A 13,939-nucleotide genomic window follows, 5' to 3' on the forward strand; every position below is an offset into this window, starting at 1 on the left:
AAGGCATGTGAAACTAGGATGCTGTAGGAACTGCTTGGCTCAGAAAATTTCAGTGGTCCTACATTCTGTGTTAGTTGCTGCTGACCTGTATTCAGATTCCGCCTCCAACTTTAGTAGTCTGAATGTCTGCCATCATCAGAACATAGAAAGTGCAAAGTGTCTGTCACAGCTGAGCAGTTTCAGCTGCACTATTGCCTTGTGTCTTCACTGCTCTGGGTTACACCACTGCAGTTGCACTGAACTTCACATAGATCCTCCTCCATGGCAAATTCCAGGTGCTTTTTGGAAACCTTTCTTGGGGTTTAGAAGACTGTGAGTTAAATTCTACAGAACCTCATGCTGTTTTCTTCTGAAATTGGAAATAGGAATGAAAATATGGTATTTTTCACAGGGTAAAACAGCTTCTGGGAAGATTCTGGAAATCTGCCACAGGTCTATACAGCAGCTGTTGTGAAGTAGGGGGAATGGTAGAGAGCTGGGAACCAAGCTGCGGAATTGTTTTTTACAGCTGTCTTGTGCTCTTTTCCTTTGATACTCATCTTTTGGTTCTGTGGTGTTTGACAGCAACCCTATTTCTGTGTCAGGGGTGAGCACCCCATAGCAACAAGAAGGTTCCCTGGGTTTTTTTAGTGATGATCTGCCTGGAGAGCACTTCCTCCGGGTTGAGAGATAAAACACTTTTTCTGAGAAGTACAAGAAATAAGTCATTTCACCTTTGGAAGGCTTTCCATAGGTGATACTACTGAGGAAGGCTGCCCAGTGAGAAATGATGTGTAGCCACCCCCTTGTCATGTGTCTGAAGATGTACGTTGTTCCACGTTCAATGTAAAGCTACCAACTCCTGAGCTGCCCTTGTATAGCTCTTATTCTTACCTCCCAAGTAACGCCTGACTAAGGTAGCCACTATGCCATTACAGAATTATACATACCTCTCCAAGTTTTGCAGGAAGGCACTGATGGAGCCCATATGTCTTTTCTGTGTGCCACCTCTTCCCAAAGTACCAAAATGGTAATGGGTTTCACAGGAATGCAATAGAAACTCATTGCAGTGGGTATTTGAAGATGTAGGTAAAACTTCTCAGATTTAAAAACTCTGGACTTAGCAAGAGCCACTGAAATGATGTGATCACCTTCAGATGGAAGGAAAGAGGATAACTATGCAAAAGAAAGATAATCAGAAAATGGCTTAAGAAGGAGTTCTGTAAGCTTTAGGTGTACATTCACAGCTCCCTTAGATAATTCTCTACTGAATCTCTCAACACTTACTATTCTTCATACACATTATTATTAAACAATCCAGTTCCAGCTTTTTGTCACATTTCAGCTCTTCAGTCCTACTTATGACATGCTGAAAAGTGATACTTTTTTCTACAGGATGTGGCTGAAAATCTGATACAGAAATGCTACTGAGTTAATCCCTTCTCACACCTTGTCCTTTGTTTTAATGTGTTTCTTAGATGAAAGTTACAAAAGAATTTGTCATCAGCTCTGTGTCATAACACTCTCTGCAGGAACTGCGTCATTTCAGAACCCTCAGCATATAAAATTAAATTGCTCTAAGATTACAGCATTAAAAGGCTTTTAACACAATGTAGAAGAAAATAAGTAGCATTCAATTACCAAAAGTGGTTTGGTAGCTATCCACACCTTCATCATCTTTAACCAATTTAAATATTGCATTTGATAAATCTTCACCTAACATAGAGAAGCAACTTAGAGAAGTTGGAAAAGCTTTTAAGTGCCTTTCAATGGCATTACATACAGAAAACGATTTTTGGTGAATAAGCCTCAGAATATTTCTGTATTCTGCTGACAAAATGAAACATATTCTGAAATTCCTAGACTTTTGGCCATATGAGAGTGACTTTCAGATCAAGGGTTATCAGTTATGTATGTCATTGATTTAAGCAGCATATGATCTGAGCAGTTAGATAAAAGAAAATATTCTTGTATTTATTAACAAAGTTGCTAGAATATTCCCCTTGTAAGCCTATATTAACATGACCATGATAACTGTTTAATTACAATTATCGAAAGTATCAGAGGCCACTGAGAAAAGTACATCATTTTCATCAAAGTCTTTAATTATTTTCTTTTTTAAAGAAGGAGCTATAATATATAATTTTATATAATTTTTTAATTATATAAAACCTTTTTTCTCTACAAGTTATAGGAAAAATGGTCACCCATTTCATATTAAATAATCTACTGTCAAAATCATTCTTTGCTCAGCACACTTTTCATTGCTTCCGTAGCAGTCACTTGGCCTTTTTTCTTACTAAAAAAATAAGCTGTTACTTAGCAGAAATGCTGGACTTTATTTTTATGATTTTCCCTTTTAATATGCAATCCTATTTCTGACAATCCAGCATGAAAAACTGGAAAGCTTTTATATATTTTGATCTAGGTAGAATTCTTCTGCAGTGAAGGGGTATCTCTTGTTTTGCAGGTGAGATATTTCAGTCATCTTTAAAGTTATGGTCACCATATATATAGATATATAATTCAATAAATAGAAATATGTGAGGGCCATAGCCAACCCTAACTCATGATCACTTACCTCTTTAGTGTCTGTCCATAGACAGGTATCATACTTGACTGTATATGACGTTTTAATCAGGTAGGGCAGCACAGTCTTTACAAAGGGTAATTCTAGCTGAAGGCCTTGGAAGTCAGATAGAGCTTTTCTGGAAGATACCTAATGTAACATCTTTCTTACACTTCAGCAGCAGCTGAAATCCTTTCCATATGAAGTTTATGAACAAACATACAAAATTTGGGGTTCAGGATTTAATTCAATCACTCATAAATCTCTCTAGGAGTGAGTACTCATCACGCTTGTTTAAGCTGTTCCTGGTCTTCAGAAACCAGAAGGAATTTCCACATCAGGGTCTTCTGGAGGATGTACTGTCTCTGGAACGCCCACATGGTCTTTCTCTCAAGCTGGGAAGGGTCCCAGCTTGCTTTCCACTTCCCTCAAAAGGCCACAACTCTTATTTGTACAATGTGATAGCGTTTGTTGGAGAATACATCAGTGACACAGTAAAACCCTCAGTTGCTGAGGGTCTCCTTTATTTATAGGATGCCAGGCCTGTCATGAAACTTCCATAAAACTCTAGTAAAGCTGCTACTTAAGTAAGAAAAAATAGAAACCAGAAGGGCTGGTTTCATGTTTCTGCCCTTCCCACAGTACTCACTGTGCAATAAAGCATATTGGACTTCAAATAGTCTATTCACATAGCTCTATGTGAAACCTTTGAATGTTTTTCTTTGCATGCCATTTCCTTAACTGGGTTACAAATGCATAAATGAAGTGTGGGGAGCATCAGTCTTCAATAGTCAATGGCTCAAAGGCAACACCAAACCCATGAATTTGTATTTCAAGTCTGTAATTCAGGATCTACACAGAATAACAGAAAATTATATTTTTTTGTATGTTTTTTCCTTAGACTTTTTTGAAGGATTTTATTTCCTCAGGGTGAACTCCAGCCAGAAACAGGGTTTATTCAGCAAATAGATCTGGTGGTGCTGGCTGGCAAAATTCATGCCAGTAGCGTTTGACTGAATGGTTTGGCCTTCTCCATATCCTTCTGATGAATGAAATAAAAGTGTCCCTTATTAAGGAAGTAGTGCACCCATGGTGGAAAGGTTCTTCTGCCAGCAGGGAGTGCTGGCCCTCATGCGTCGCATCAGCCTTTACAGACAGAAGCTGCCCATTTTTTGACATTGTCCTTAAAATCTACCTCTGGTTAGCTAAGCCCAGGCAGATGCTGGCTCACTCAGACTGTGCTGTCATTAATGATGTAGCTCAGGTCAAAATTATGCTTCTGAACCAATTCTCCTGATTGTGTCCACTTATTGCACTTTGGTTCACATCACAGAGAGGTCTTGGCATGTGTGGATGAGGTCTTCTTAAGGTCTCTGCAAAAACTGCCTCCTGGATGAAAGTAAACCAAATGTTTGGTTTGGTTTCATCAAATGGTATGCTTCAGTACTGCACTAAGTGTGCTCCAGCCACTATCAGGCAGTCAGTGCAGTCAGACAAAAGCTGAGATATGTCTAATGTCAATGGTGGATCATCACTGCAACCTTGAATTGCAATCTGCAAAGTTGGATTCACTCCAGCTGCATCACAGAGCTAGCTAATGTAAACATAGCCTTGGCAGGAGAGAGATGGGAGATTTTTCTTTTTTTTAGGGGTCAGACAAAAAAGTCTTTTTGGGAGTAGAGTTTGATGTTCAAGAGCACATTGTTATAGTCATCATGCTTCCTGTGTTTGTGCAATAGGTTTTGAAATCAAAAAGAGGTTTTGGACCCGGTAAATGGGAGAACAGTCTGGTGTTTCATAGCTAAGCTGCTTGATTTTATCTATAATGAATCTGTGACTAAGTCATGATGTCTCCAGGCACATGCTTTCAGACTGGATGCTGGGAACTCGTAAAAGACCTCCAAATTAAAATTTGGGTTTAAAAAATAGGTCGTTTTACCTTCCCCTTAAAATAGAGCAGCAATGTGTGCACTGGACTCAACTTGAATGAAGTGGAAGGTCACCACTGGTGTATGTTTGCCCCTGCTCATCTTTGCTGTGAAACATTGTTCTCACTTGGAAATTAGAGCATAGCTGACCTTCCAGGAATGGGATAAAATCCTGTCTTCTGGGTTGCAATGTTAACATCATTAACAGTTTACTGTTTCCCTCCTTGGCAAAGTTTTAAGTAAGTAGCCGAGTTCAGTGTCGCTCTTACGTCCTCTAAATGTTGATTTTTCCTTTTGCTGTGATTTGGTTTCTGTGCTCCACTGCCACAAGGAGCTTTGAAGCCAGTGATGGGCCCTGAGAAAATTTTATCAATGGGGAGAGAAATACAGTGGGCCACAGATATTTAGGAGAAAACCATTCAGCATGTTGCTGACCCCCCTGGAATTTAGATCATCCCTGGTAAAATAAAAGGACAGCTGGATATGTGCAGCAGCTATTTTTGGCTCTGGAACAATCATTTTGGATTAGAGAAAGCTAGGTGCAAATGAAAGAGACCCATAGCTGTCTTACATTTTGAGGATTAATGACTAGTCAGTTAGCCCTAAGAAGGGTGAACAGGAAGATGGAAGACAATCTGTTTTAGCAGAATTTGTGAGTTGTACTGTCACCAGCATTTGCCCAGAAGAAACATTCAGGCACATCATGTTTACAGCAGCTGCTCTGAAGTCTGAACAACCAAATCAAAACGCAGATTTCTCCTGATGCCCTGAAATTGAAGCAGGCCATGCTGAAACTCCCATGCGCAGATGGAAACTCACAGCTATTATCTTCTGTTTACTTACCATGCCTGTGGAATGGACCATGACAGTCTCCCGGTGATTTCCAGTCCATCCCGCTGTGCCTGCGTGGGCAGAGCCACCACGGCTCTCTCACAGCAGTGGGAGGCAACCAGGCTGCCTGCAAAAGCAGTGCTGAACACAGCACTGGGTCTATCACTGCCCATGGCAAGAGCCAGGATTTCCAGCCTGCGGTGCTGAGCGGGATGTTGTTTCCTGTAGCAATCCTTCCCCAGGATGAGTGATAAGGAGAAGATTAAACTTGCAGTGTGATCCTGCTTCTGGCTGTTGGAGCCTTTTGAAGAGACTGTGACGATGATCGTTTATGAGCTAGGAGATTAAAAGTAGCTTCTTTCTTTAAAATGCAGAGCCACCACTCTGGTTATGGTGGATGTGAGACCAGCCTGGTTACAGAAGAGGATAAGAGCTCACTTGGACTTAATCCAGTCCAGCGGCAGAAAGAAGTACAATGAAATCAAGCGTTTCAAAACACAATTACTGCCTGAGACAGTAAACTGTGCCCAAAGGACAAATCATGCACCAAAATTTCAAACCCTGCCTGTTTATGTGCATTCAGGAACAATTTTACATCAAAGCAAACCTTTTTTTTATGATGGCTGAGTCAGAAGGCAGTGGAATTTTCTCTGTTGAGAGAGCTCTGCAGCATTTTCTTTAGAGAAGAACGGTCTTCCATAGTTGGCATCGAGTGGAAATCAGGAAACCTGCTAGATCAAGAGTCGTCAGAAGCAGGATTTCTTATCTAGATGAGCCTGCTTGTGTTAAAAACTAGCAAGAGGCTGTAGTAGAGGAATTGCATAAAGTCCAAATTACTTCTGACAGCTTTCACAGTACTACAGCAGGTAGATTCTACCCTGACAGAATGAAACTAAAGGGCATGTTTCAGCCTTCGGCTCCCTGAGCACAGCTTGATGAACTGCATTTTACGAAATCTCCTTTGTTTCTTTATGAAGCATGAGTAACTGAGCTGGCACCTCCAAGTCGTTAAGAGCCCAAGACTGCTCCATGGGCCATGTGTAAGGCCCTTTAGCCTTTGTTTGCAGCTTAGTCTCAGGTTTTATACAGCAAAAGATGCTGTAGTCTGACAAATCTTAATATGCTCATTCCTTGAATAGGAATACCCACTAGCCAGTCTAGTCTCCTGACAACTAATGACCTTCTTATGTGGCTTATATTTCTAAAACAAATTTTCAAACACAAACTCTTTTTTCTTCTTCTATTGGTTTGCTCAGCCGTGTTCACAGGCCTGCAGGGTTACAAACCCTCTCTGATCATATTCTAATGAGTCATTAGTACTGACTGTCTGTTAATGTGAATAAATCACTCCTTCTTAGTCACTCTTTGTCCAAATAAAGAAGTCTTTTCTGATAACAAAAATGTTACAACCAGCCAAGAAACAGTTGGATAAAATTAGAACAGCTCTTCCTCAGGGCTGCCAGGAGCAGGGCTTAGCTCGCTCTGCCTCTGCCTGGCTGGTCCTCACTACCATGGCCCCTTTGGTTTATCCCCTTATTTTATTTAAGCATATGTGTTCACTCGACTATGCTTTGAATCTAAGGTTGCATAATTGTGTTTCAGTCAAATGGCTAAGAACAAAAGGTCAACGCTGTTACTAGCTGTGTAGCTTTACTGGAGTGTGACTTTTTACCATAAAATTGGCACAAGGTCATTTTAAGATATTTTTACACTTTCACTGGCAAAGAGGAATTACCCATTCACTTCTGTACAAGGTTAAAGAGCTGACAACAGCTACAAGTTATATATTAAGCTGTTGGCCCTTCATTTCAAGTAAGAAATTACAGTAGTCTTCAAAAACACTTGAAATTTCAGGCAGAATCTTGGAACTGGTACAATGAAAGACCACTGTTAATTAGCACAAGGGAACTGTACAAATTTTGAGCCAGACTGTACTGTGTTGCACCTTCATACGACTTCGCAAGAATAATAAAGGCCATCTATTGCTGTTTGAAAACCTCATCATATTTTTTCAAGAACAGTGTTTTTCTTGTGTTGTATTCAGAAGGACTGAAGATGCAATCAGATGAGACGGCTGAGCTCACTTCACAGCTTGCTACTGCTAAAAAAGTGTTCTATTTCTGGTTTAATTTCCACCACTTCCATGTGCTTGGCCACCTGCATGACATCCTTGTCTCTAAATTGGAGAGACATCAATTTGATGGATGGACCACTCAGTGGATAAAGAACTGGCTGGATGGCCGCATGCAAAGAGTTGTGGTCAATGGCTCAATGTCCAGCTGAGACCAGTAACGAGTGGTGTCCCTCAGGGATTGGGGTTGGGACTGGTCTTGTTCAACATCTTTGTTGCTGACATGGACAGTGGGATTGAGTGCACCCTCAGCAAGTTTGCTGATGACACCAAGCTCTGTGGTTCGGTTGATAATGCTGGAGGGAAGGAATGCCATCCAGAGGGACCTTGACATGCTTGTGAGGTGGGCTGATGCCAACCTCATGAAGTTTAACCATGCCAAGTGCAAGGTCCTACACCTGGGTCCTACACCCAGGCACAGCTACAGGTTGGGCAGAGAAGAGATTCAGAGCAGCCTGCAGAGAACGACTTGGGGGTGCTGGTTGATGAGAAAATGAACATGAGCTGGCTTCAGTGTGCGCTCGCAGCTCAGAAAGCCAACTGCATCCTGGGCTGCATCAAAAGGAGCGTGACCAGCAGGTAGAAGGAGGTGATCCTGCCCCTGTCCTCTGCTCTTGTGAGACCTCACCTGGAGTACTGTGTGCAGTTCTGGTGTCCTCAACATAAGAAGGACATGGAACTGTTGGAACAAGTCCAGAGGAGGGCCACGAGGATGATCAGGGGACTGGAGCACCTCCCGTGTGAAGACAGGCTGAGGAAGTTGGGGCTGTTCAGCCTGGAGAAGAGAAGGCTGCATGGAGACCTCATAGCAGCCTTCCAGTATCTGATGGGGGCCTATAGGGATGCTGGGGATGGACTCTTCATTAGGGACTGTAGTGATAGGACAAGGGTAATGGGTCAAAACTTAAAGAGGGGAGATTTAAACTGGATATAAGGAAGAAGTTCTTTACTGTAAGGGCGGTGAGGCACTGGAATGGGTTGCTCAGGGAGGTTGTGAATGCTCCATCCCTGGCGGTGTTCAAGGCCAGGTTGGTCAGAGCCTTGGGTGACATGGTCTAGTGTGAGACGTCCCTGCCCACGGCAGGGGGGTTGGAACTTGATGATCTTAAGGTCCTTTCCAACCCTAACTATTCTATGATTCTGTGATTCCTTGAAAGGTCTGATAGTACCAAGTTAGCTGTGGAAAATTGGAGTATAGCAGTGACAAATAGGAGAATAGAGTGACAAAAAGGAAAGGGAGGAGTAGAAGGCGTACGACTGCCCCTTTTGGCAGCCCTGAACTGCTGGATCAGTTCAGCCTATTTGTTCTGAGTGAACCCTTGATGTTCTTCAGTAGACCTTCAATAGCCCAAAGTCCCATCCCCACAGTTCAAGCATTTCGACACAGATTTCATAAAATGTTTAGGCTCCTGGGGTTTTTTATTTGCTAGACTTGTAACTTCCTTTCTGATTTGCTTTTCAAAGAGCTTAGTAACAGCTAGGATCTATACGTTACTGTGTTTGTCTCTGTGTAATTGTGATTATGGTGATAACTTTGAAATTACAAACTGAGTTCAAGTCATCTGTTTGCTCACAGCTTGCAGTAATAGCTACTGTAGGGGGTAAAAAGACACCTTCCTTTCAAACAGGGACTGTGTGCTTCTAAAGTGCATGATTTTTATCATTTTTTTTCTAAAATGTTATTGAATTTGGTATTTGTACTCTAAAATGGACCATCTGATTGCATTGGGCCACCACCCATTTCTCTTCCCTTTGTATGGCCAGGACGTGCTTGCAACTCAGTTTTCCTTCCTGGTTTTCCTCACATGCCTTTCCAGGATGCCTGAATTGCACCACATGATATCTGAACTGTTAAACCTTTGCTGGAATAAAAGCATATTCCTTCATTTACTATTCAGCCGTACTACCAGCCCCGGGCTATAGCGTGCTTCAGCTTAGCTCCTGAAATCTCACTGGGGATGTGATTCAGAGAAGCGGCAAGAGACGCAGCCAGCATTTCTAAAGGTGGCCACGACCCACATTCTGCACACTCTGTGGCTTGAATAATGAAGTAAGTCGGGCAGAAACACAGGCTAAAAGGTGGCAGGCTGTAGCTGCGTAGAAATAGGGAAAATATTTTAACTGCACTGTACATGGGAAGCTTCCTCATTCACAAAGGTTCAAAGTCAAATACATTACTTTACTAGAGTTGCGTTTAAAATTGCCTTGATAAGGGCTGGAAAAGTTTAAGTGTCCCTGGATGGCCATGCTGCCATTTAGGGAAGTAAAATGCTTCAGCTCACTTTGTGGTCTCCCAAAAAATGCTGACCATGTGAGTCCTTCTAGTTTTCTTCAGTTCAAACTGGAAAAGATGCTTTCCACACACCTACTTAAACTTGTGCCAAGATGAAGAGGGAACTTCCCAGAGAACAGATGGCTATGTAAAGATTGCTTAAAGGCTTTTCCTGACTTCACCTTAAGTGCCAGTTGCTCGTGGCTGGCTGAGTAGCACCTGGCTGTATGCTGACATGGTCAGGTCATCAGTGGTTCAGGCAGTTTAATGGGAGAAGGGTCCGTGCCAAAGCTTGGATGCAGACATGTTTCAGTGGTGCTGCAGGCTTTGTGTAGTGGAGAAAAAAAACTCTAAAAACTCACTATCATAATGTTTTATAAGCGGTATCTATTACTGCTTTGCTTTTGATAACAAGTACTTGGCTATTGATGTAAAATTTCTGAGGCCTCCCTTATATTGTATTTTATAGATGCCAGTGCCAGTCTGATTTACTCTGACAGATGACTGAGGACACAGTCCTCTTTCCAAACAGAAAGAGGTGTTCTGTAACATTTTCTGGACACATTTGCCTCCGTTTGGGGGTGGTGATCACAGCTATGGGACTGCTTTAAGTAATACTCTAATTCATTTAATAATGCAAATGTGGTCCCAGCAGTGCAGCTTTACTGCATAATGCCTAATGTCTGTCACAGCAGGATGCCAAGAATGAGTTTCTCTGAGAAGCTATGGGTATGCATAATGAACAGCTATCCCTAATAACGTCTTTTTATCAGGAGCCTTTCTCAGATCAACTGAGTTAAATGAATTTGCACTTTGTAAACACAACGGTCCCAAGTCTCTGACCTAGGTAAAACACCACGTCTACTCTGAAGTCAGAGTAGGCATGACATCCTGGGCTTAAAAGTTAATCTTTACACACACACGTACACTAGGAAAGGCCATGTAAATCTATAGTGCTCCCAATTAATTTATGTAGAGTATGTGATACTGCTTTTTGTGTGTGTGCTTCACTTTCCCTGTAACAACCTTTGAACACAAGTCACAGCCAAGGACTCTCTATCTGTCAGTACATTTCCACCAAATTTGAAAACAAAAAGACAGATGTTTCAAAGATGTGATTTTCCTGTACATTCAAAGAAAACAGATGAGAAAAGAGAGAGACCATGTGTATGGGTAGTACTCTAGTACTTTTTTCAAGTACTACTTTTGAAGCAATTTTCCTATATGCCTGCTCTTGCTTTGTGTAGTTTCATGTCTTTGGGTGGTCTCAGGGTGTACAAAACGAATTCCTTTCAGATGAAATTGCACTGGGAGATGCTCTCCAGGATTGTCTTTAATATAATTCTGTCACATATGAGCATATAGTCCATAAGACCAGGAAAGAGATGCTCAAAAATCCCCAAAGTGTAGACAGCAGAGACTTCTGTCCTGTTCCTCTCTACAGACCCAGTCCTACTAGTCTGCACTTGCTTGCTCATATAGCCGTGGCCATCAGTGCCCTCATCTAAGACACCTCATCCTGGTTGACATTTGTTCAACATCTTTGTCACTGACATGGACGCTGGGATTGAGTGCGCCCTCAGCAAGTTTGCCGATGACACTAAGCTCTGTGGTTCGGTTGATATGCTGGAGGGAAGGAATGCCATCCAGAGGGACCTTGACACGCTTGTGAGGTGGGCTGATGCCAACCTCATGAAGTTTAACCATGACAAGTGCAAGGTCCTACACCTGGGTCAGAGCAATCCCAGGCACAGCTACAGGTTGGGCAGAGAAGAGATTCAGAGCAGCCCTGTGGAGAAGGACTTCGGGGTGTTGGTCAATAAGAAAATGAACATGAGCTGGCTTCAGTGTGCGCTCACAGCCCAGGAAGTCAACCATATCCTGGGCTGCATCAAAAGGAGAATGACCAGCAGGTCAAAGGAGGTGATCCTGCCCCTCTACTCTGCTCTTGTGAGACCTCACCTAGAGTACTGTGTGCAGTTCTGGTGTCCTCAACATAAAAAGGACATGGAACTGTTGGAACAAGTCCAGAGGAGGGCCACGAGGATGATCAGGGGACTGGAGCACTTCCTGCATGAAGATAAGCTGAGAAAGTTGGGGCTGTTCAGCCTGGAGAAGAGAAGGCTGCGTGGAGATCTCATAGTAGCCTTCCAGTATCTGATGGGGGCCTATAAGGATGCTGGGGAGGGACTCTTCATTAGGGACTGTAGTGATAGGACAAGGGTAATGGGTCAAAACTTAAAGAGGGGAGATTTAAACTGGATATAAGGAAGAAGTTCTTTACTGTGGGGGTGGTGAGGCACTGGAATGGGTTGCCCAGGGAGGTTGTGAATGCTCCATCCCTGGCGGTGTTCAAGGCCAGGTTGGACGAAGCCTTGGGTGATATGGTTTAGTGTGAGACGTCCCTGCCCATGGCGGGGGGTTGGAACTTGATGATCTTAAGGTCCTTTCCAACCCTAACTATTCTATGATTCTATGACATCAAACAGTCTGTTAGATGCTATCTCTGACTCAGCTTCAGGAAGGCTGGAATTCATAACTTATTAGATGCTCGGGAGCCTAGTCTTCATCAGAATGTGTCTCTGTTGACTGCACCTAAGCAGGGAGATCCCACCAAGAGCAAGCAGGCCTCCTGAGGTCTGGTGTTCAAAGGACTATCTGTTTAATAGAAACAGCTCTGCTTCCAGTTTGGGATTTGTGCAAGTATAACTGCTAGGAAAATCTGTTCTGGGAGTCTGGAACACTGGAATTTTTTTTATGCATTAGAAATCACTTCAGCAACACATTTGGCGTTTGGGAGGGTGTAGTCCCTCAAGGATTTGCAATTGAACAGCACAGCATTGTAATTAGACATGAGAATCGGTAAGTAAAAATGACAAGTTTGACTTTGATAACCATCCTGAGTGTCGAGGCCCATAGCCTTTTAAAAATGCAGGTACAATACAGGTATAACAGACTAATCTTTCATTCACAGGATCGCCACCAAGGAAATGAACCTGTGCTTCTTAATATAACCACTGACTTGACAACATTTTGCAGGCTTACCCCAAATTCAGGTGCATCTTTTCCTTATTTCTTTTGTTAAAGAGAAGTTAAGTCTGCTTAGTGCTCCATTAAGAATAATAATCTAAATTTCCAGTACAGGCAGACCCAGGAGAGGGTCTTTTTCTCTATTCCTTTGCCTTGGCTATTTCTACATTTACTACAGAGGCCACAGTGGCCAGTCATAAAAAATCAGATGCTATTGGGGTCACAGTCACTTTTAAAAGGCTGGAAACACTGGAAATATTTTTTTTTCCTGCTGATTTAATGAAGTAAGAAAGTTAAGTTCTTTCAATGCCAATGACGCAAAGCAGATGTGCAGGATCAGTTAATAATTTCTGACCACTTCTAACACCATTTGCAAATACTATCCCTCCAGAATTTCACACCAAACAGGTTTTGTAAAAAACTAAGCCTCTAAATTTCATCTCTTAATTTTTTATCACACAGGATGTGTCTGGCAGAGGGGAAGCCCATAGACCACCAAGGGACATCACACTAACTCTACACTTGTACTGTATAAGCACAGCAGTATATTCCACTCTGAGGTAGAAACATTTCTGTCTTCTCATGGATATCCAGCACAGCAATTCTCTCCTCTGTTAAAAGCAGGGGGCTGCCTTTATTTTCTGGCTGTGATGACATGATTCTTTTTTTGATCACATACGTGTCCAGTTAAAATTGTAATTATTGCTGTCCTGGGTTCAGCAGTAGCAGTCATTTTTTTCTCCTTCTTAGTAGCTGGTGCAGCGCTGTGTTTTTGACTTTCGGCCTGGGAACAGCGCTGATAACACCGATGTTTTTAGTTGTTGCTCAGTAATGTTTGGTCTGACCAAGGACTTTCTGAGCCTCATGCTCTGCCAGGGAGGAAGGGAAGCTGGGAGGAAGCAGAGACAGGACACCTGACCCAAACTAGCCAAAGAGGTATTCCATACCATAGCACGTCATGTCCAGGATGTAACTGAGAGTTACCCGGAAGGGCTAGGACTGTGGGGTTGGATGAGGTATCGGTGCTGCTTGGTTGGGCTTGGGAGGGCTGAGTTATCAGTCGGTGGGTGGTGAGGTGTTGTGTTCTCTTCCCTTGTTATTTCCTTTATCATTATTATTATTATTGGTGGCAGCAGCAGTGGTTTGTGTTATACCTTAGCTACTAAACTGTTCTTATCTCAACCCGTGGGAGTTGCATT

The 13,939-nt window shown here is 42.5% G+C and overlaps 1 protein-coding gene across 1 annotated transcript in view; it reads left to right on the forward strand.

Annotated features, from left to right (window-relative positions):
• The window catches only part of LOC130606589 (dynein axonemal heavy chain 5-like), a 459,050-nt gene extending 445,376 nt beyond the window's left edge, over positions 1 to 13,674 (forward strand). The window contains exon 64 of the transcript XR_008974019.1: positions 13,637 to 13,674. The gene's annotated coding sequence lies outside the window, so the exon portion shown is untranslated. The remainder of the gene's footprint in view (positions 1 to 13,636) is intronic.
• Positions 13,675 to 13,939: the final 265 nt, after the last annotated feature.

Source organism: Pezoporus wallicus, unplaced genomic scaffold, assembly GCF_028554395.1.
Source record: "Pezoporus wallicus isolate ANWC-B61680 ecotype Strahan unplaced genomic scaffold, APGP_CSIRO_Pwel_v1 contig_749, whole genome shotgun sequence".
Classification (NCBI taxonomy): domain Eukaryota; kingdom Metazoa; phylum Chordata; class Aves; order Psittaciformes; family Psittacidae; genus Pezoporus; species Pezoporus wallicus.